Here is a 9,324-nt window from a genome sequence, read left to right on the forward strand (position 1 = left end):
CCTGCCTCGCCTGTCTCTGGGCCTGCATCCCTGGGCCTCCTGATGCCCGATCCAGGCAGATGCAGAGGAGGAGGTGACCCGAGCCCCGGATCGTCCTGGGCCTGGGAGGACGCACAATCAGCGTTGATTCTCTCAGGCCATATAACCCTCCTGGGAGGGAATAAAGTTTTACCCCAGGAGCTGTAAGGGTTCCCAGAGCAAACTCTCTGGCCTGGCTTTTACAAGCTCAGGGATATGGCTCCATCCTATGAGTAATGTCCTGTCCTTTGGCTCCTGGGCTGTCTCTACCTGCTGGGCAGGAAGTCGGCAGGGCCACCCCAGCCTCAGAGTTCACCTCCACCTCCACATGACCCACCTCAATCATTTGGCTTTACAGTCATGTAAAGCTAGTCCACAAACTTTACTATCTCGGGGCTGGGAGAGATCGCTGATAATGGCTAATGGAGTTTGCTTGCTCCCACACCCTGGCTGAGGCCTGTGCCCGAGTCACGCAAGCCCCAGTGCTGGGACAGTCCAGGAGGTGGGAACCAGAATCACACATCAGGACCTGCCCTTCCCCCCACCTCATTTACTCCCCCCCATAAAAGTCATGAACTAAACCTTCTTCACCAATGTAAGCAAGCCCCAGGCAAAACAAAAGCCTTGTGCCCCTCCCCGTTCCCTTTCTACACCTGTTCCGCACTTCATTGGTAATACGTCTAGCAGGTGGGGCCTGAGAGGAGATGGTGCTGAGTAGGCCTCATCCATCTCCACAGAGAGACTTAATTCACGACTGGACCTAGAGAGGGGAGAGAATCTAACTAATTTATTGAGTGTTTCTGAATATGTGCTCCATCCCAGGAAAGGCCATGGGGGAAACTGAGGCAGCAATGGATTCTCCCTGCCCGTGGTTGGAAGAGAGAGTTGCTCTGCTCATCCCAGTGGGAGGGATGAAAGCAGAGAGGTCATCAGCTCTTGGTTCTTACTCAGCAATGAAACTCAGGAACACCTACTACCTGGGACAGTAAAGCACTGTCTTTGATCCTGAGTCTGTAAATCTATGTCTAGAGGGATAAATTGAACTTTGGTTAAAAAAGGAGGAAAAAATACCTTTCCCAATTCAGGCCAATTCAATTCAACAAACATTAAGTCTACAAGGTACAAGGTTAGTGGCCATGTATGGTAATGGATAGAAAGCTAACCTCCAAGCCAAGAAGAGTTGGGTTCCAGTCCTACTTCTGATACATCCTGTCCATGCAACCCTGGCTACCACTTTACCTCTCAATGACCTAGGCCACTCTCTAAGACTGTAAGTTGCAAAGAAAATAAAATGAGCATTTTTTATGCAAAGCAAAGCAAAAAGTATTATACATGGCACAGCAAATCTTAGTTACATAGTTAGCATTTTTTTTTAAGCATAAAACTTCAGCATGGAACTTTCAAAGTTGTCCTGCTTGACTGTTTCCCTCTGGTCTGCCTCTTGCTTTCATCTGTATGTTGTGGGTTTTTTTTTTTAATGCTTCAATGACTATCTTTCTTTCTTTTCTTTTTCTTTTGTTGCAACCCACTCCTTAATGCCCATCGAGAAAAAGAAAAAAATAAAATAAAAACAAAACACTTGTAACAAATATTCATAATGAAGCAAAACAAATTCCCACATCCGCCATGTTCAAAAATGTCTGTTTCATTCTGTACCTTGAGTCCATCTCCTCTGCCAGGAGGTGTTAAGGATCCTTCATTACTGGTCCTCATGGTGGCTCACTTTATTGATCAGAGTTTTCCAGTCTTTCAGAATTGTTTGTCTTTAGTGTTGTTATTCTATAAAGTGTTCTCTTGGTTCTGCATACTTCACTTTGCATCAGCTCATAGAAGTCTTCCAAAGCATCCTGGAAACCATCCTTTTCATGATTTCTTACCACCCAATAATTTGTCCCATCACGTACCAATTGACAGGCACCTCCTTATTTTTCTCTAAGAAAAAGATCTGCTGAGAATATTTTTGTACATATGAGTCTCTTTCCTTTTTTCAGGAAGGAGTCTTCTCATTTTACAGATGAGGAAACTGAAGCTAAGTGACTTGCTTTGGTTCACATAGGTCCCACACATCAGAGACAAGATTTGAACCCACCTTCTCTTACTGTAAAACCAGTGCTCTTTCTACCCTATTTATTGCCTCCCTAGAAAGTTACTGGGTACATTTCCAGAAGTCTCTTCTGAAGGATGAATATAACAAATTCATTCACGCCAAGACTCAATGTGCCTTTTACTCCTTAGATGTATCTGCTTTCTCACTGTGGACCTGCAGCGAAAGATCAATGCCTAAGCCAAAAGAATGATGCCCTGTTTGTGGAATTATGGGCACCAAAGGGGGTGCTGTAATAGGAGATGGATGTCCCCCAAGACCAGTCACATCACAACTGCATAGAGGACCACCTACTCTACCCTTCATTGGTTTAACCGTATTCTCTTGTTCTGAGCCAGCAGTAAAACTGCCCTTGCCCTGTCCCCGGCTCAGTGCTGAGTCATGGTTTGTAAAAGCTGCTGAGAACTAACACTTGGAAGGAGCTTGGGGGAAAGGAAGGAAGGTCAGATTTTCCAAACTTAGTCAGTAAAACCAAAAAGACCAGGACTTGACCTCAGCCCGTCCAATTAGAATGATGCTATCAGAGCTATTGGAGCCAATAAAACATTAAGGCTTTCAAGAGCAGAGTCCAAAGTTAGCTTTGAGGACCCGCTAATGCCTTTAATGACTCTTGAAGCATCCACTGAAGCAAAGTGAAAAAATATCTAATAGTTATATAGCATCTACTATGTACCAGGCACTGTGCTAAGATTTCTAATTATTATCTCACTTGATCCTCACAATAATCTGGGGAGGTATAGGCTATTATTATCCCCATTTTACAGATGAGGGAACTGAGGCAAACAGAGGTTAAATGACCTGCCCCAGGGGGACAAAACCAGGAAGTATCTTGAACTCGAGTCTTTCTGACTCCAGAGAGAGTGCTCTGTCCACTATACCACCTAGGCTGGAAATATCTTGGAAGCTATTGATGCTTTGTTTCAATCCAAAACGAAGACTCATCTTCCTGAGTTCAAATCTGGCCTCAGACACTTACCAGTTGTGTGATTCTGAGCAAGTCACTTCACCCCGTTTGCCTCTATTTCTTCATCTGTAAAATGAGCTGGAGAAGGAAGTGGCAAACCCCTCCAGTATCTTTGCCAAGAAAACCCCAAATGGGGTCAGGAAGAGTCAGACACAACTGAAACAACTCAACCGAAATCCAGCTAGCATTTATCAACTGTTCACAGTGTACCTAAGATTCTGCTAGTGGGCTGCTGGTGATGGTGGTGATGTGATGATAATAATACCTTAACCCACTCTTTTGCACCGAAGTCCATCTGTGTAGAACATTGCATATGATGTCAGATTTTCTTGATATATTGATGGCTTTTGCTGAATTTTTTCCTATTCTTTTTTCTTTAAAAAAAAAAGTCTTTGTTATAAGGGATAGCTCTCTAGGAGAGGTAAGAAGAACTGGTATAGGGATCAATCTAGAGTCGGGGGTGGGGAACCTGCAGCCTCGAGGCCATAGGTGACCTTATATGGCCTCGAGGCTGCAGGTTCCCCACGCCACAAAAGTATCAATATAACCTAATTAAAAAGAAAAAAATCATAATTTATAAACAAATTGATATTTGCAGTGGTGATGCTGAGTAGGGCTCACTGGGCTAGGAGAGAAGAAGGCCTATGCTGGAATCCTGACTCAGCTATCGTGAGACCAGGGGATATTACTATATGGGATCATAGATTGGGGCCTGAGAGGGACCTTGGAGGTATTCTAATCCAACTCCCTCTTTTTATTGAGGAGAAGACTGAGGCCAGAGCTCAAGAGTACATAGAGTAAATGATAAAGCCAGGAACTCTAATTCAGGTGCTGTGACTCCAAATCCAACATTTTTTCCTTCTAATATGCTAGTTTCTGACTCTGTAAAATGAGGAGGAAAAACAAAGTAACCTCTGAGGTTGCCTTCGGAGCAAATCCTATGGTCCCAATGTTACTGTTTGGGGATGGAGGGTGGAAAATCACTGTGATTTCAATGATATAAGAGATCCTTGTTTACAAAGGTCTTATGCCTCTCATTGAAGCCTTACAACCCTTTCTCCCCCGAGGAGGCAGTGCAAATAATTATCCCCATTTTACAGATGAGGAAACTGAGGATCAGTTGACATGGCTTAACCAAGGTCACAAGGCTAGGAAGTAATATAGCAGAGGCTCAAATCTGGGTCTCCTGACTCTTAGTCCATTACTCTTTCAATGATACCCCATGTGGCCTGGTCCCTGTCCCCAAAAGTTTATAATCTTTAGAGGATCCACAGTTTCCTCATATGTAAAATAATGAGGTTGAATTTGATGATCTACGTCTATGATCTTGTGAAAGCCTTTTGCAGAGTATGAAATCACACAATGGAAACCACATTAGGTTAGATGGACTATCCTTGCAAAAATCAGAATCTCAGGGTCAGTGGGGAGCTGAGGTCATTTACTCCAGCCTGAACCTGACCAAGAATACCCTCCACAACATACATGACAAGTGGTTGTCCAGCCTTCCAGTGAAGACTTGCAGTGAGGTGAAGCCTGCTCCCTCCTGGAACAGCCCATTCCACTTTGGGAAGGCTCTGGTTATTCAGAAGCTTTGCCTTCCCTCAGGCCTAAGTCTGCCTCTTTACGATGTCCATTTAGGGGTCTAAGTTTGACCTTTCGTCACCAAGCAGAACATGTCTAATACCCCTTTCACATGCCAACTCTTCCAGTATTTGAAGAAAGTTCTCACGTGCCCCACCCCCCAGGTCTCTCTCTAAGCTGCCTATCCCGACTTCCTTCTACTGATCCTCCCATGGCATGATCTCAAGGCCCTCCACAACTTGGGTCACCTTCCTCGAATCACAGCTTATAGATTTAGTTGGAAAGGATTTCAGAGGTCTTCTAGTCCTGCCCCCTCCTTATACACAAGGGTGACAATCAGAAGTCTGAGTATTTAATGATTTGTCCAAAGTCTCACAGCTACTGGTAAATGTCCCAGGCAGCATTTGAACCCATATTTGATGACTCCAAATCCAACATTCTTTCCACTACAGCATGCTTCCTCTCATTGATTTCTAGTTTATTGACATCCTTCCTGAAATGTGGCACCAAAAAGTGAAAATAATACACCAGGTGTGGTCTGACCAGAGAAGAGCCCAGTGGGACAGGTTCAAGGTCATAGATTTAGAACTGGAAGGAAACTTGGAAGTCATCTCCCTCCTTCTGGAGGTCATATAATGCCTTTTTTAGATTTAATTTTATTGTTTTCAATTAAAGAGCATTTGTTTTCTTCTCCTCTCCCCCACTGAAAAAGAAAAAAAAAACCAAAATCTTGTGACAAATATGCATAGACAAGCAGAACAGATTCCTGCATCAGGCCATTGTCCAAAAAAAAAAAATGTAGCTCATTATGCCTTTCTTAAGGCAACCTAAAATTGAATCTCTCTTTTTTTTTTTGCCTTCCATAATGCACTGTTGACTGATCCTGACCTTGCAGTTCACCCAAACCCCACCCCCATCTCTTTCAGACAACTGCTCTCTAACCAGCCTTCTTTCACCATTACCACCAGAGATCAGGCCTAAGAGGAGCCAAGTTGCTCAATTTTGCTCTCCCTGGGACCGTGCCCCCATTCCCCTATGTGATGGTCTCCCCCATTTGAATATAAGTTCCTTGTGGGCAGGGACTATCTTGATTCTGGATATGTATTCCCAAAATAGCACAGTGTTTGGCATATAGTAAAAATTTAATTAACTCTTTTCATTCATTATTCACTTAGCACACAATACCTGGCACATAGTAGGTACTTCATAAATGCCTGTTGACATAATTACTTGTAAAGTTGATTTTATTTTAACCTAATTGTACAACTTTATAATTAGTTCTATTTAATTTCATCTTATTTCTTCTAGTTTATGGAGATCTTTTTGGATCCTGATTCTGTCACTCAAATAATTTCCAGCTTTGGAAACATCTTGGAAGCTACCAGTCATTACCATCCACCATTTTGGAAAGCATACCATGTATGCCTTCATCCAAACCATCCAACAGTACATGGTAAAACACAGATATCTCGGTCACTCCAATGGACCTCTCCTTCCAAAATGACATCAAACCATCAATGACTCTTTGGATCCCAGCCATGAAAGAAATTATAGGTGCTTAGGCAGCATTTGCCTTCTTGTTGGGGAGGCTGGACTCAGATCAAACTTAAGTGATGTTTAAAATTCCTTCCCATAAATATGGTTTACATGATTGCATATGTATAACTTATATTAGATTGCTTGTCACCTTGGAGAGGGGGAAGGAGAGAGAGAAAGAGAGAAAAATTTGGAACTCAAAATCTTATTAAAAATGAATGTTGAAAATTGTGTTTCTATATAATTGGAAAAAATAAAATACTATTTACATTTTTTTTCCTGAAGAGCTTTATTGAAAAAGGTGCTGTGGGCAGGAGCCTGGTCCAGCTCCTGGGTCTGGCCAGAGTCCTCAGAAGGAGCCGAGGGCAAACCTTCTGAGGGAGGCTGGGGAGAACCTGCAAGAAAAATCAATCCAAAGAGTAGTTAGGTGGCGCAGTGGATAGAGCACTGGCTCTGAAGTCAGGAGCACCATGTGATCTTGGTTAAGTCAAATCCGGCCTCAGACCAAACACTTGACACTTACTAGCTGTGTGACCCTGGGCAAGTCACTTAACCCCAACTGCCTGAAAGAAAGAAAGAAAGAAAGAAAGAAAGAAAGAAAGGGCAACCCATTGGCTCCAAAAGTAATAGTTCTTCATGGAAAGATGATTTGCTTTGGCAGGGTGGCCAGCTGAGGGAGTTTTCCTTCTGGGGAGGAGAGTCCAGGGACCTCCACAAACCCTGTGACCCTTCTCACGTACTCAGAGTATATTGCAGAGCCAGCTGGTCAAAATCATTTTCCTTGCTCTGGTATTCTTTGATGAATGAGTGGGACCACTGGGCATCTTTCAGTGGTGACAAGTATCTGTTCATGACCTCAGTGGGCTTCCCCAGATGCTGGGACAAGACAATGAAAGGTCTCTGGATAGCTGCTGTCCTTGTCAAGTGCCACTTGGAGAACTCCCTCTGCATCCTCCCATTTGCCCTGGGCCTTAAAGCAGGCAGCTTAGCCACTGAGTAGGAGCAGGGTGGAGGAGCACTTACCAGCTATCTACTAGAAGACGTAATAGGCATCCTGCAGCTTCTCACCACCCATGGCCAGACTGACCCAGGCAGTGGCCAGCTGCATCAGAGTGGCGTCCTCATCTCGCTCCTGCATCTTTTTTAGTTCCTTGCGGGCTAGGTCCAATCTCTCCAGCTTCAGGAGTATCTGTACAATCATGGCCATGCACTCTAAGCTCTCCCTCTGGTGAAATGTACCAGAGTAACATCAGGGTTCTTGTCACAGAAATAGATGGAAGAGGCCATCAACAAGAAGGTCATATTGGTCACATCGACACTCTTCGCCATCTTTTGATCCAGTTCTGCAACAATTTCGTCTCTCTGGCTTTCACCATTCGGGGCCTGGAGCTCTGGGGAGGAGTTGGCTTTGATCGCATCCATTACTATGCCATACTTTGTGTGTGCAAGATAAGCTCTATACAAGAAGACATCTCTTTCAACTTCTTTTTCTGGACTGGAAAGTTTAACGTGCTGCCTGTCGTTGATGCACTGCCAGTAGCTGCCAATGTAGAAGGCGTTCTTCGCATCGAACAGCTCGTCCACCTCCCCGGGGTTCACCAGGGGCCAGGCTGGGACTGGGAGCCAGAGGTGCCTTCTTGTTATCAACTATTTACATTTTTAAAAAAATTCCTTTCCATGCTATAATCCTCTGACCATACATCTCTGAACCTCAGTTTTCTTGTGTAAAATGATGGAGTTAGCCTAGACTACGAACACATTTATTTTTTATTTATTATATTCAATATTGTATTTAACATATTAACTTACTAAATTAATTTATTTAGCCTGTATTTAATATAGTAATAATGTTTATTATGTTTAATATTCTACATTATAGCTTTCTGTTGATATCTTATCCCCTATTGATCTGCAAGCCTCGTCCTTGTAAAGCAGGGATGTAGGAGGAAAGAGTACAGGGTCTGGAGGCAAAGGGCTTTGTTCCAATCCTGACCCCTACCATCATGGACATCGGGCACTTGGCCTTGGTTTCCTCATCCATAAAGCTGGTCCTGTTCAACTCCAGATTTATGATCCCATGATCCTTACTGACAGGGGCTGCATCTGATCTGAACTTCGTATCTCTCTGGCTTCACACAATGGTCAGAACACAGTCAGAAGTTATTACATGTCTCTAAAGCCTTTTTCCAGCCCTAAGATTCTATAATAGGATAATTCTCTTAGACAAAGAGAGGGTTTCTGGCTACTGATCAGATTTGTCTTACCATGTGCATCTCACGACACACAGCCTCACCCTTAGCAAGTTCCTCATTTGCAATGGGGCAGACATTGACAGGAGAAGCATGCCAGCTCAGACATGGGGCAAGGGGCAGTAACATGGTAATCTCTTGGCCCTATCCATACTCCAGTCTACAGGGATGAATCCAGCCATCACATAGACAGAGCCGTTGCTACACGCCTTTCAAGGGGAGGGGGACTGCCATTTTTCAATCAGACTGTGGAGTCTATGTTGCAAATAGCCACGTGATGGCAATGCAGATTTTGCAATAGACCAAGTCCTTGCCATCTCAAATTGTTACCGATGTGTGGTTGTTCCACTATATGGACCCATGTTGCCTCTACTGGGCAAACACCACAGAGTCTTTCTCTTTGTGATTTTTATTGCTACTCACAGTGACATGTTGACATGTTCCTTCTCTTTGCCTCCTCCCTATTCCTGGAACTTAGGTGGGTGAATCTTGGTCCTTGAGAACAAATAACGAGACTTTTTCCTCTTAACAGAAAGGTGGGGTCATATGTATGTATGCAGTCATAGTGTGTGGTTATTTTTAATTGTTTTGTTTTGGTTTTTTTTTTGTTTTTGCTACAAGGGGAGTGAGATACTATACCCAGAAATTACCGTAATATAAAAACAATAAATGTCAACTAAACTTACTAAAACAGGAGGAAAAAAAGAAAGCAAATGGCTGTCACATCTGGGACATTGACTATAGATTGATGAGATAAATAACCACCTTCCAAATGGACTGTGTTCATTATTACTCATAAGAATAACAATAATAATAGTTTGCATTTACATAGTTTTAAAGGTGTTTGCTTAACAACCCCTGAGAGGAACATT

General features: G+C 43.3%; 1 pseudogene; it reads right to left on the reverse strand.

Annotated features, from left to right (window-relative positions):
* Positions 1 to 2,242: 2,242 nt before the first annotated feature.
* LOC114044380 lies at positions 2,243 to 8,581 on the reverse strand (annotated as a pseudogene).
* Between the last annotated feature and the right edge of the window lie 743 nt (positions 8,582 to 9,324).

This window comes from Vombatus ursinus, unplaced genomic scaffold, assembly GCF_900497805.2.
Source record: "Vombatus ursinus unplaced genomic scaffold, bare-nosed wombat genome assembly UNPS02014773.1, whole genome shotgun sequence".
Classification (NCBI taxonomy): Eukaryota; Metazoa; Chordata; class Mammalia; order Diprotodontia; family Vombatidae; genus Vombatus; species Vombatus ursinus.